Here is a 13,317-nt window from a genome sequence, read left to right as displayed (position 1 = left end):
TACTTTGCTCTATTCATCTTTCCCTATCCTGAATAATCTCCCAGTCCCTGCCGCTGAAAAACATCCCCATAGCATGATGCTGCCAGCAGCATGCTTCACCATAGGGATGGTGCCAGGTTTCCTCCAGACGTGATGCTTGGCATTCAGGCCAAAGAGTTCATCAGACTAGAGAATCTTGTTTAGGTGCCTTTTGGCAAACTCCAAGCGGGCTGTCATGTATGTGCCTTTTACTGAGGAGTGGCTTCCTTCTGGCCACTCTACCATAAAGGCCTGGTTGGTGGAGTGCTGCAGCGATGGTTGTCCTTCTGGAAGGTTCTCCCATCTCCACAGAGGAGCTCTGTCAGAGTGGCCATAGGGTTCTTGGTCCCCTCACTGACCAAGGCCCTTCTCCCCCGACTGCTAAGTTTGGCCGGGTGGCCAGCTCTAGTAAGAGTCTTAGTGGTTCCAAACTTCTTCCATTTAAGAATGATGGAGGCCACGGTGTTCTTGGGGACCTTCAATGCTGAAGAAATGTTTGGGTACCCTTCCCCTGATCTGTTTCTCGACACAATCCTGTCTCGGAGCTCTACGGACAATTCGTTCACCTCATGGCTTGGTTTTTGCTCTGACATGCACTGTCAACTGTGGGACATTTATATAGACAGGTGTGTGCCTTTCCAAATCCTGTCCAATCAATTGAATTTACCGCAAGTGGACCCCAGTCAAGTTGTAGAAACATCTCAAGGATGATCAATGGAATCAGGATGCACCTGAGCTCAATTTCGAGTCTCATAGCAAAGGGGCTGAATACTTATGTAAATAAGGTATGTTTTATTTTTAATACACTTGCAAAAAATTCTAAACCTGTTTTTGCTTTGTCATTATGGGGTATTGGCTATAGATTGCTGAGGAATTTGTTTTATTTAATTTTAGAATAAAGCTGTAACAAAATGTGGAATAAGTCAAGGGGTCAGGATACTTTCCGAAGGCACTGGATTTGTCTGTGCTGATAATGGCACCAACTCCATGGCATGAAATATTTTTTTTGTTTTACATTGTAAATAATTGGAATGGTTTTTTGTTGTTGTTGTTGCAGACATTGACTTGGTAACTATGCATTGATGAGCATCACTTAGTGAAGTTGAATTTGTTTTTGTCTAGGCTATATAAAACTGTCTCAATTCTAGCTGCCAGGTGGTAACAGGTTTTTATTTTTTTAATTTTTCTTCATTTCAGAAAGGTTTTCTATCTCGATGGACAACAAGGTGGCATGAAACAAAGACCTGATGTTCCCTCAACTCTCATCACCCTTGCTGGAAAAACAGGAGATAAATGTTCATTAACGAGAGACACCCACATGCAACAGATTAGTTCCTCCCTGCACTTCTGGTTTGTTCTCCAGCAGGTTGACTTCTCTGAACTGTACTTTCTTATTCTCTAATTCAGTATTATTCAGTTTAGGGGTGGATGTAAATGGGGATGGTAGGTGGTGGAAATCTGGAAAGGGTTACAGAGGTGGGGGTGGTTGGGGGAGGTGTATGGGTGAACAGTCTCTATGGCAACCATTTCATAATTCTTGGTCTGTCATGCGTGCGCTCCACATTGTGACGGATGGTGTCGACGGGCTGTGGGCTGTAGTGGTGACCAGAGGTGGAATCTGGGAAAGAGTGGATCCAGGATCCGTGGCTGGTTTAGAGGCCCCAAGAATGGCTCCTCTCCTCTGTTAGCTGTCCAGGTCCCCTCCTCTCCCTCCAGCCTCACCATCTGCAGACCCCAATAGCTGCTTTGATTGGATTAGCCATGAATTAATGAGACAGGCTTGAAGAACAGCCTCGGTCGTGGAAATCTCTTATCATATCTTAATTCTCTTTTCGTGTGAGTGCAGCGCCTGTGTGCTATGGTTATGTTTTTTTTAATAGAATCAAAAAGGAGCCAACCTGGGTTTTTTACAATGGGGATGGCTATTGGATTGGTTACCCAATAAAGATTACATTGATTGAACTCTCTTCAGAGTAGAAATGCATGTATGGAAAGCCTGTTCCTTCTCTAAGTATATTTATCTGTTATATAACTGAACGACTAGGCTAGGGATCGGGGGTGGGTGTGGGGGCAGGATATGGTGAACAGAGGACTCTTGGAAAAAACTGTGCACAGACAGACAGGGCTAGCTGGCAATACAAGCAGTGGAGTACAAATGTCCACCATAAACAGGACTTTAATGGCAACAAGTGTCTGCGTTATTGCCTGGTTGTTTCAATTTCCGATGTACACTAAAAGCCTCGAGTCGGACTAGTCTGTGCTCTCCTCTCCAAGGTGCTCATGTCTCTTTTCTGCTGCATGGATTAGAAAAGTTAGTCATTTGTGCTTGTTTTTCAAAGTAATTGTTTTTGAAGTGTAGAGGTGTAAACCAAGCTTAGAGGATTGGCTGTTGCCTTTCTGTTGACTTAAACATTCCTCCTTTATTTGACCACTGAGTGCATAAAAACACTACATTCTGCCTTCAGTCAAGTTGAAACCAGCATGGAGTTAACATTTTTATATAATCTTTCCTCTGCATGGTACTGGAATTAGCCTGCCCTCTGTCTTCCCCCCAGTGTCTGAAATTAATAGCTTATGTATTTATTGTTGTAAGTTTCTGCTTAGTGTGAGAGAGGGATCAGTTGGGGGATGGCATTGTTTGGTTTGGGAAGTATTCGGTTGGTTGCATAGCAACAGGCTCCTGGAAACGGGAGTGGACGGTGTTGCCACTAGCAACCGTTGTTGCTCTGCAAACAATGTGGGCCAGTGCAAACAAGAGCCAAGACTGGGCTCCTGTTTTTAATTGAACATCTGTATGTGTTTTTCTCTGAGTGCTGTTTTAAGTTAGATTTGTCAGTGACAGATGTTTAAATCTTGTCCAGATTTTCATACCAAATAACAGGTATGAGTTTATAGAACTGCATGTTTAATTTTAGAGGACTAAAATTGTGAAGTTCTTCATTTTTCCCTTTCCCTCACAACTCGGTTGACTCTTTAACAGAGGGAAATTGGTCCACTCATGCAATTGTCTTAATTGCTCATTTGTGATTTGCTTGAGTGAAAACCGGCTCCTTTTGTAGGGGTTTGTGTGTGAAGTTGTATTGGGGCTGCGAGGAGAAAGGCTGTTTTTAAAGTGCAGCCCATTTATCGTTGGGTTCTACAGTGGTGTGCTGGGGCTCCCGCTGTGTTCCGCCTTTGTGCCGCTCATAGCAGCTGGTGGGGAATTTGTGTGGCTTTTAACCTTTACTTGGGGCTCAGATCATATTGGCTGCCTGCCTGCACTTTCTCCCTTCTCCAGTCCAACTCATGGCGCACTTCACCACTCCTACCAAAGCCCCCATTTAATTGAGCTTTATGCATGATAACCTAAAGGACAAAGCCTAGGTTTATGAGCTGCTACACCACCCCACCGCTCCCTCTCCCTCCCTTCATTGCATAATATCTGTGCTAAGGAAAGTCCAAAGATAACTGCAGGGATTGTTACTAGTGTATTTATAACTCAACTGACACCCCACAAACAAATTATTTCCTTTTAAAACATCTGACCGCTGGAGCGTTAAATATTTTTTCCCCCCCTTTTTAACTTCATTCAGAAAATCCTAAATCAGTACTGCTATTATTTGCTTTGCCACAAGGAATAATGCAAGAAATGGAGAAAGGAGGATGGTCCTTCTCTAGGGTCTACTCTGGACCCTTACAGAATGGTGTTAATTTTGCCTCCTCTCTGACAAATACACGTGCAGCCCCCTCTGGTCCATCTCATGTGACAGTTGTTTGTGACTGTTTAGAGAGGTTACACAGAGATGGACTTGTCTTTGTCTTCTCAAACAGCTTTTATATTGAGTGAGTCCCTATTTGATCAATGTTTAGACAACGATTGACACATGCCAGCCTAAAGTAATTGAAGAATTTCAACATTAGCTCCACCATTGAGGCTATTACTCATCTAGACAGCCAATCCTCCTGTGTGGGGAAATGTCAGCGGCACACCCAGCTCAGTGGTAGTACATGCCTATTTTTGTGAAAAATAACATTTCACAATTTTGTTTGATTAGCTTATGTATGGTGTTGCTCACAATTGTTTTCATGCCCTAATGTTAACCTATTATTTGCCATCAGTCTTTAACTTGGTGTACAGCTCTAAAGCAATTTTCCACCAGAATATAAGCAATCTGCATTTTACATTCACTCACTGTTGAACGCTATTAGAACGAGTCTCTTAAGTGTCAAAACGGATTTGTAAGAAATACTGGCATTTAAAGTGCTGGGGGTGTTTGAGCAGAGGAAGAGCTGAACAGCACCTGTTGCCCACCCACTATCTTCATTTTAAATGATGATTAATGACTGTCTAATCAAACAGTATTAAAAGCAGCCTGTTAATGAAGACTGTAAGCTAGTCATGCAAGCAGTGTTACTGTTTACATATGATCTTTGATTATGGTAGATATGATAAAGCTTTGTGTATTATTTTCCTGTGTATTGATGGGGCTTTTATTGCTGTAATTGTATATGTAGGGAGTGTTTATCAGTTTAAAGGATTTTCCTTATTCAGCCTGTCTGCCTGGTATGGTGGCCTTGTTTTAAAGTGGAGCTGACAGCGTTTTAACTACTTTGCAGATATGAAACAGACATGTCAGTCAAAAATATAAAATTCCTTGTATATGCTACAAAACCAGCATTTAGAGGTTTTAAAAATAGGTTATGACTCATTGTTGGCAGAATAGATGGATGCAGTTCAATGCATGATTAATATAATTCACCAAAACATTTCTTGGTAGTACAAAAAATATTGCTCAGTTTGTAAATCATAGCTGGCCGGGTACATTGTTTGCATCCTCCACCCATTTGGGTATTTAGCTAGCTAAAAACACAGAGCCTAACGCTAGCTAGCTGCTGCCATGTCATTGGCGCAGTGGGTGAGTGACCAACTTTTTCCCCGTATATTGTTTTTTGGTGGCTAGAGATGCAGGTGTCATTTGGTTAGTTAGCAATAAATGTGAAGCGCTTTCCTAGCTAGCTATCTAGTTACCTATGCAGAACTTTAACGACTGTTATCCAGTTAGCATATCTCTTGCGTTTGTAAATTCACTGACTGTCTACTCTGAATAACTGATGAATTTATGAACGCGCAACACTCGCTGAATATGACCGGTGTCAGTAAACGTTGGCAAAACGAGTAATTACATTGTTTCCAGCAGCATAGTTAGTCACTAACACTCTAGATAACGTTAGTGACTACATAATGTAAACAGCCTAACCAGCTTTGCTAGGGTATGTAAAATGGTTAGAGTGAGGTGTTCTCTCATTTGTGTCTGGAAGTAGCTAGCCAACTTTAACCAGTTAGCTTGGGGATTGACTGCCGTTGTGAGGAACGCTCGGATTAACCTGACTTCTCGGCCAGAGCATCCACTGTCCAGGGGCAAAAATCTGATATCAACTTTGGAGGGGACAATTACATTAAATTTTCTCAAGAGCAATTCCTGAGGGGGACACCAAAAGTAGTGCTGTAACACACAGCCTACATTGTAATATGGTAAATGTATATTGAGGAACCAAAGAAATAAGGTGTTTGCTGTACTCCTAACTACCAGTACCCAAAACTACACAACTAATCACAACAGCAATACCATTGCCTTTAACAAATCGTAGTTCAGTCACCAGTTTAAGTTGAGAGTGGGGGCATCCATGGCATTTTCCAATTATGTTCCTATTTTACAAGTAAAAAAAATTGAGAACCTTTCATAATGTTGCCAAACAAAGACTCAACAAACTTACCTGAGACTCCCTGTCTCTGCCAGTCTGTCCTGCATATCTGTCCCCAACTCTGCTGTCTGTGTGCCATCTGTTGCCTGCTCTGCCTAATGACATCATTGTGAAACATTTCCATTAGAATTTCATTTCTTTCTTATGAACATTTTATCAACTAGTCTTTGAGATATTAGGCTACTAGGGTTCTTACTTTGCGTTTTGGTGTACTGAAAAATACTCTGATGTCCGTCTTTTATTTTTCTGCCATTTTTCTACCTGGCTGGCTACACACACACACACACACACACACACACACACACACACACACACACCAGTGTGTAGGTTATTTACAGTAGGAGATGGGCTTCTATCATCATCTATTTGGGCTTCGATCTAAAAGGTAGCTAGCAAATGTGAAACGGATTAAAATGACAAGAGTTGACAGCTGTATGAGTTCGCCATTTACACAACATATGCTGCAACCTTTTGTAATTTTAATAGTTTGTTTCATATTGGCTGGCTTCCAACAATAGCTGAATTTGCAAAGCTAGCGAGCACCAATTCCGTTTCAGTGGTGTTTGCTATAATCTTTGCTACCCGGGTTAAATAAAGGTGAAATAAAATAAGTAAATAAAAGTTCCCTTGCGACAATTTAGCTTTTGCAACGAGACCATTAAATATATTTAAGACAATGGTAGTAGAGAGTGTAGTTCTGTTCAGTTTGGACTTCAGTTTATCGCTAACCTTATCACAGGGACTTTGAAGCACTAACTTACATCATCTGCATGCTGATCTTGGAATAAATTGACCATAGCAAAGATTCCATCTTTGACGACGCTACATAAATGGAATAGGTACTAGCTAGCTTAATAATTAATATTTGCGCGCTAGCTCTGCATATTCAGCTAGTGTGTGTGCGTGATTGACTGGATTAACCTCACGTCAGTTACGTTCATTGAGTGCCTTTCAGACAGTAGACGCGACCCCTCTGTTACCTTGCCAACTAAGGAACTGGCAGTGGATCAAACCATTGTGAGGCAAAGGGTGGGGGGGTCGCAATCTTTTGAAACTTAACGCGCTATTAAGTGTCTATAATCAGCACAATTGCTTTCATTGCGTATTATTAATATTATTTAAATGACATAGTTATGTTTCAGTGATATATTGGGGGGGGACAAATCATATTTTTCCCAGGATGGGGGGGGGGGTCGTGTGTCTCTCCCCCCCCCTGGGATTTCTGCCTCTGCCACTGTCTATAGTGCAGTGTACGCTCTGAATTATTGAACCACCCAGAGTGCATTTTGACACACTGGAGGCAATTTACGAACGCACCCTTAGTTGTCAATCAAATGTATTTGGCGTCGATCAAATGGGCGGGCGGGCAAGTTCCCATTCTGTTGTCAAAACGTGGGTTGGGACAAGCATGCATTGGCGGACAAGCATGCATTGGCAGGCAAGCTGCAGAAGAATGGGGAATAGTATCCTGCTCATCGTTTATCAGTGCAATTTTGATGGCCAATTAGCTGAAAAAGTTTGAGGGTTTATCTAATGTTCCCTGGTTAGATTTTAGCTCATCTCGTTCTCGCTAGCATTAGTTGTTGATCTTGTTGTTGATGTGCGTAATTGAGTGTGAGAGCCTACCTTCCCATGAGTTTAATTTTTTTTTTAAATGTTAATTAAAAAAATAATAATAATTACAAGCATTTCGCAACACTCGCATTAACATCTGCTAACCATGTGTATGTGACCAGTAAGATTTGATTTATTTGATCAATAGAACTGTAAAATTTCCCAAATGTAAGAAGACTCCTGTGGTATTTTCAGAAATCCATTCAGGTTTATTTTGTGGCTTTGGCGAATGTGTTCTAATGATCTGAAGTTGCGCTGTTGCTACTGCCTGTTAATATACAGTCTAGTTCAAAGTGAATGATGGCAGGCCTGTGTGGTAAATGGCTTATTTGTCTTGTAGCTCTAATTGGCTCTGGCACACCGGTCTGCTTAGACTCCGGTCTTGGACGAGACAGATGTTTTTATTAGGTTGTATTTACTACAGTGTCTACTAATTGTCCAAACACACGCTATAGAATTTTCACAAAGGCCTTACTCTACGTCGTTCCCAAACATTCTTTGATTTTATGAAAATGTGAAAATTACCATATCTAAGTGCTCTCATGTCAGAAAATGCCATTTTTCCTGGGGGTGTATGTGAACAGATTTTTACTAAGATTTCATGTTGTTAAAACACTGGCAGTTACACTTAAGTCTGCTCCTCCTGGCAACTGATTGAATAAGTAATGGCAGTGGCATGTCTAAGTAGCGATTTCAGTGGCAACAGAAATTGTATTTGATTTTGATTTCAGTTCCAACTGATTGTATTTGAATTCCATAATTTTTTATTCGTGTTAGAATTTAATATTTGAATTTGTAATGCGCAAATTGAAAAATGAATTATAATTAAAATAATCTAATTAAAATTGCATTCAAGTTTAAGTGTAATATAATACAGTTTGAATATGTACAGTACCAGTTAAGTTTGGACACACCTACTCATTCAAAGGTTAATTTATTTTTTACTATTTTCTACATTGTAGAACTATAGTAAAGACATCAGCTATGAAATAACAAAGTATTTAACAAATCAAAATACATTTTGATGACAGCTTTACACACTCTTGGCATTCTCTCAACCAGCTTCATGAGGTAATCACCTGGAATGCATTTCAATTAACAGGTGTGCCTTGTTAAACGTTCATTTGTGGAATTTATTTCCTCCTTAATGCGTTTCAGCCAATCAGTTGTTGTGACAAGGTGTGTGTGTGTGGGGGGGGGTGGTAATACAGAAGAGTTTTGTAAAAGACCATGTCCATATTATGGCAAGAACAGCTCAAATAAGCAAAGAGAAATGACAGTATATCATTACTTTAAGACATGAAGGTCAGTCAATCCAGAACATTTCAAGAACTTTGAAAGTTTCTTCAAGTGCAGTTGCAAAAACCATCAAGTGCTATGATGAAACTGGCTCTCATGAGGACTGCCACAGGAAAGGAAGACCCAGAGTTACCTCTGCTGCAGAGGATCATTTGAGTTACATGCCTCAGAAATTGCAGCCCAAATAAATGCAGAGTTCAAGTAACAGCCACATTTCAAAATCAACTGTTCAGAGGAGACTGTGTGAATCAGGCCTTCATGGTTGAATTGCTGCAAAGAAACCACTACTAAAGGACACCAATAAGAAGAGACTTGCTTGGGCCAAGAAACATGAGCAATCTGTCCTTTGGTCTGATGAGTCCAATTTGAGGTTGTTGGTTCCAACTGCCGTGTCTTTGTGAGACGCAGAGTAGGTGAACGGATGATCTCTGCATGTGTGGTTCCCACTGTGAAGTCTGGAGGAGGAGGTGTGGGGGTGCTTTGCTGGTGACACTGTCTGATTTTATTTAGAATTCAAACCAGCACGGCCAAGTGTGCTTAACACAGCATTCTGCAGCGATACGCCATCCCATCAGGTTTGCGCTTAGTGGCACTATCATTTTGTTTTTCAACAGGACAATGACCCAACACATCCAGGCTGTGTAAGGGATATTTTACCAAGAAGGAGAGTGATGGAGTGCTGCGTCAGATGACCTGGCTTTCACAATCCCCTGACCTCAACCCAATTGAGATGGTTTGGGATGAGTTGGACCGCAGAGTGAAGGAAAAGCAGCCAACAAGTGCTCAGTATATGTGGGAAGTCCTTCAAGACTGTTGGAAAAGCATTCCAGGTCGAGCTGGTTGAGAGAATGCCAAGGGTGTGCAAAGCTGTCAAGGCAAAGGGAGGCTACTTTGAAGAATCTCAAATATAACATTTTGATTTGAACTTTTTTGTTTGTTACATATGTGTTATTTCATAGTTTTGATGTCTTCACTATTATTTTACAATGTAGAAAATAGTAAAAATAAAGAAACCCTTGAATGAGTAGGTGTGTCAACTTTTGACTAGTACTGTATATGTTCAGTTTTAATATGGTAGATATTGCATTCATTATCTGTATCAAGTTTATCAAAGTTTCATGTGTTTAACTTCTCAGATGCATTCAGTTTTGAGATGGGTATTTGACATAATTTCATTAGAGTAATATTATATTTTTGCGGGATATATGGATAGTCGAAATGCATGTAAAAAAAACATTTGAAACTGGCTTGGGTGCCGCTTGCTTGCAGCAGTGTGATTTGGCAGGGGTCGGTGAGTTTTACACAGGAGAGATACAGACTTGCAGTAGTTAGACAAACTTGTAGATTCCATAGGTTGTCTACCATCCCATCTGGTAGTGCTTGTCTTGACTGCATCAAATCGATGTAAAGAAGATGGCCAGCTACCAGCTAAATGTAATTGAGGCTATTTTGCTGCGTTTCCTGTCCTTGTCTACAGCACTCCATTCAGATTAAACAGCCTACCTGATGGTTGCTAGTAATTGAAGCCTACTCCTTCTCATTTAACAAATTTAATTCAGTAGTTGTAATTCCATTTTGCCTTGATTAGAAATCTCCCATGTTGCTTACTACACATGGAGTCACCGACTGTAGACAGTGCTGCTTTGATTGGCTGACATTAACAGCAAAGGCGTGAAGCCGTGTAGGCTACTACGGTATGTATTTTTATGGGGTCTATGTCAGAACTATATTCAAAAGTTTGTTTTATTGAATTTCAAATGTCATGGTCTATGCTTTGTGTGTGTGTGTGTGTGTGTGTGTAGAAATGTCACAGATAATTGAATTGAGACAACCGTTTCATTGTTAAGAGCCAACATCTGTAGGTCTATTTTAACTTGATCCCTCTTTTCTCGCAGAGAATTTTCCTGCGGCATCAGGAAATTCAAATGAGCTTCATGATTACTTCAAAATTACACGTACTCTTTCTCTCCATGCAGGGGGCAGTCGAGTCATTGGGATCAAGCCTGCTATCAAATAATATTATCTCGCTCGATTTTAAACGCTAGGCCTAGGTCCTATTACTGGAACATTCAATTTTAGGGCTCTGTCTATCATATAATATATCTCATACATGCATGCATGTACACAGATCAAATAAAATTATATTTGTCACATGTGCCGACTACAACAGGTGTAGACCTTACAGTGAAATTATTATTTACAAGCCCTTAACCAACAATGCAGTTTAAAAAAAGAAAAGTAACAAATGTTTAAAGAGCAGCAGTAAAATAACAATAGTGAAGCTATATACAGGGTGTACCAGTACAGAATCAATGTGTGGGGGCATTGGTTAGTCGAGGTAATATGTACATGTAGGTAGAGTTATTAAAGTGACTATGCTTAATAAGAGTAGCAGCAGCCTAAAGGAGGGGAGGCAGTGCAAATAGTCTTGGTCACCTCCCTTCTTGGTTACAGCCGAGACATTCAGTCCGCTCCTGGACCAGGATCCCTGTTGTGTATACATAAAATAAAAAGTATGGTATGTATGTATGGTATGTATGTATGTATGTATGGATGTATGTATGTATGTATGTATGTATGTATGTATGTATGTATGTATGTATGTATGTATGTATGTATGTATGTATGTATGTATGTATGTTTTTTTTATTAAATTATAGCGCCCCCTGTGTGCACATTCGGTAATACCGGATACCCCGGTTTGGTACAGAAACGGTATGAAAATCTGGATACTTCCCAACCCTTATTATTAGGGCGGAGACATGAGCATCTCGTCATTATGTATATATCTCTAACTAAGTTAACACCAACATCTTTTTAGTGAGCGGTAATGAGGTGACCAATAATGGTTGCAATTGAGATCAGCTGTGTGCCTAGGATGGTTTAACGAGACATCAGCTTTCAATAATCTAGTGCCTTTGATGGTTGCAATAGGCCGCCTGTTACTTTGGTTTATTTTCCATTAGGCTACATTCTGTAGGCTAACCGTTAGCCTATCCATTGTTACATAATGAAAGGTGTGAAAACTAATAATAGGCTACTGTGTTTCCCTGGCTGAGTTGATGAGCTGATTTTGGGCAATCAGTTGATTGACAGATGTGGGCCTACTGTAGAATGATACACTTTTCTCCAGTGTGGATGCTAGCCCACATTTTATAGTTAGGCTATGTAGAATTTCTAGAGGTGGGTAGAGTACTGAAAATCTATACTTTAATTGTAATTTACTCAAGTAAAAGTAACCCTCTTAAGAAACTACTTGAGAAAAAAAGTATTTGGTCAGAACTAAGTACTAGTTACAAATTTAGTATGGTAATTTGTTACTTTCTGATAAACTGTGACAGCACACAAAAAGGACAACTTAGTGCAATTAATTGAATATTTAAGCCTGCCAGCACCGTCTTGCAGATGTCCTCCAGCACAGGTAGTTTCCAATGAAGACTGACATCAAACAATCTGTAGGCTGTACAATTTAAATGACGGTCTTATTCAAAGTTGACTTAATATATATCAATGTGCTTAATTTCATAAAGTAAATGGTACTCGACATTGAAATTGTAAAATTATTCCAATAGCATTAATGAAAATGTATTTCACAATATAATTTAAAGTACATGTGATGGTGAATGCGTACTAAAAAGACTTACAAGTGTGATGTTTCATTTTTCACTCAAAGAAATATCAAGGAGTCAGGTAATTATTACAATAATATCAATTTCACTATCAATCATGACACATTTCAGCATGTAATTAAACATCAATGTAGGTATTCAGGTAAGAATGTTGGTAATAAATAATCAATCAGTGCAGAACTCAATTGCCAAAGTTGACTAAATCATATTTTTCTTGCCAAGGTAAGATTTAGCCGCCTTCTCTTGTGAACCTCTCCTTTCCACTGAAGGGTATTTATTTTCTTGGCTGGCCTATTTTTCTCACCCTAGGTTGTGCCGCTACAAGCTGTAAATAAAGACACGCACTCAATGTATTTCTAGTATGTGGCACAAAAAGCCTACTGAGATGATACACTGACTGTGTGACATGTGCTTTATAGTTCTTGTCATAAAAACAGAATAGCATTTAGACACCACACACACACACACCGAGTGAAAGGGAGAGCAATGGATTGGGAGGGTGCTGCGCTGGACTGACCGGTTGATCTAGCTAACGTTAGCAAGCTACATGGTTGACACTGCAGCTAGCTAGCTTGCGCAACTTGCCACATTGGCTTCAGAAACCGGCAGAAGGTTTTGTTGGCCACAGAGAGCGTTTTGATTAAAATCACATTTTATTTATCACGCGCCCCCGACTACAACAGTGAAATGCTTACTTACAAGCCCTTAACCAACAATGCAGTTAAAAAAAGTAAAAAATTGATAAAATTAACAAGTACTTTAAAGAGCAGCAGTAAAATAACAATAGCGAGGCTATATACAGGGGGTACTGGTACAGAGTCAATGTGCGGGGGCACCAGTTAGTCGAGGTATTTGCGGTACTGTAATATGTAGGTAGAAGTAAAGTGACTGCATAGATAATAAACAGAGTAGCAGCAATGCAAATAGTTTGGGTATCCATTTGATTATCTGTTCAGGAGTCTTATGGCTTGGGGGTAGAAGCTGTTAAGAAGCCTTTTGGACCTAGACTTGACGC

General features: G+C 40.1%; 1 protein-coding gene across 4 annotated transcripts in view; it reads left to right on the top strand.

The window, feature by feature from the left end:
* LOC106613840 (DNA-binding protein RFX2) overlaps positions 1-13,317 on the top strand; it is a 72,121-nt gene that overhangs the window by 14,291 nt on the left and 44,513 nt on the right. For 3 of the 4 annotated variants that reach the window (XR_006756923.1, XM_045687543.1, XM_014216502.2), the window contains exon 2: positions 1,216-1,368. The exons of the other annotated variant lie outside the window; for it this stretch is intronic. The gene's annotated coding sequence lies outside the window, so the exon portion shown is untranslated. The remainder of the gene's footprint in view (positions 1-1,215; positions 1,369-13,317) is intronic. 4 annotated transcript variants of the gene reach the window in all.

This window comes from Salmo salar, chromosome ssa10, assembly GCF_905237065.1.
Source record: "Salmo salar chromosome ssa10, Ssal_v3.1, whole genome shotgun sequence".
NCBI lineage: Eukaryota > Metazoa > Chordata > Actinopteri > Salmoniformes > Salmonidae > Salmo > Salmo salar.
The sequence above is the reverse complement of the archived record's forward strand: the minus strand, read 5'-3'. Positions and strand labels throughout refer to the sequence as shown.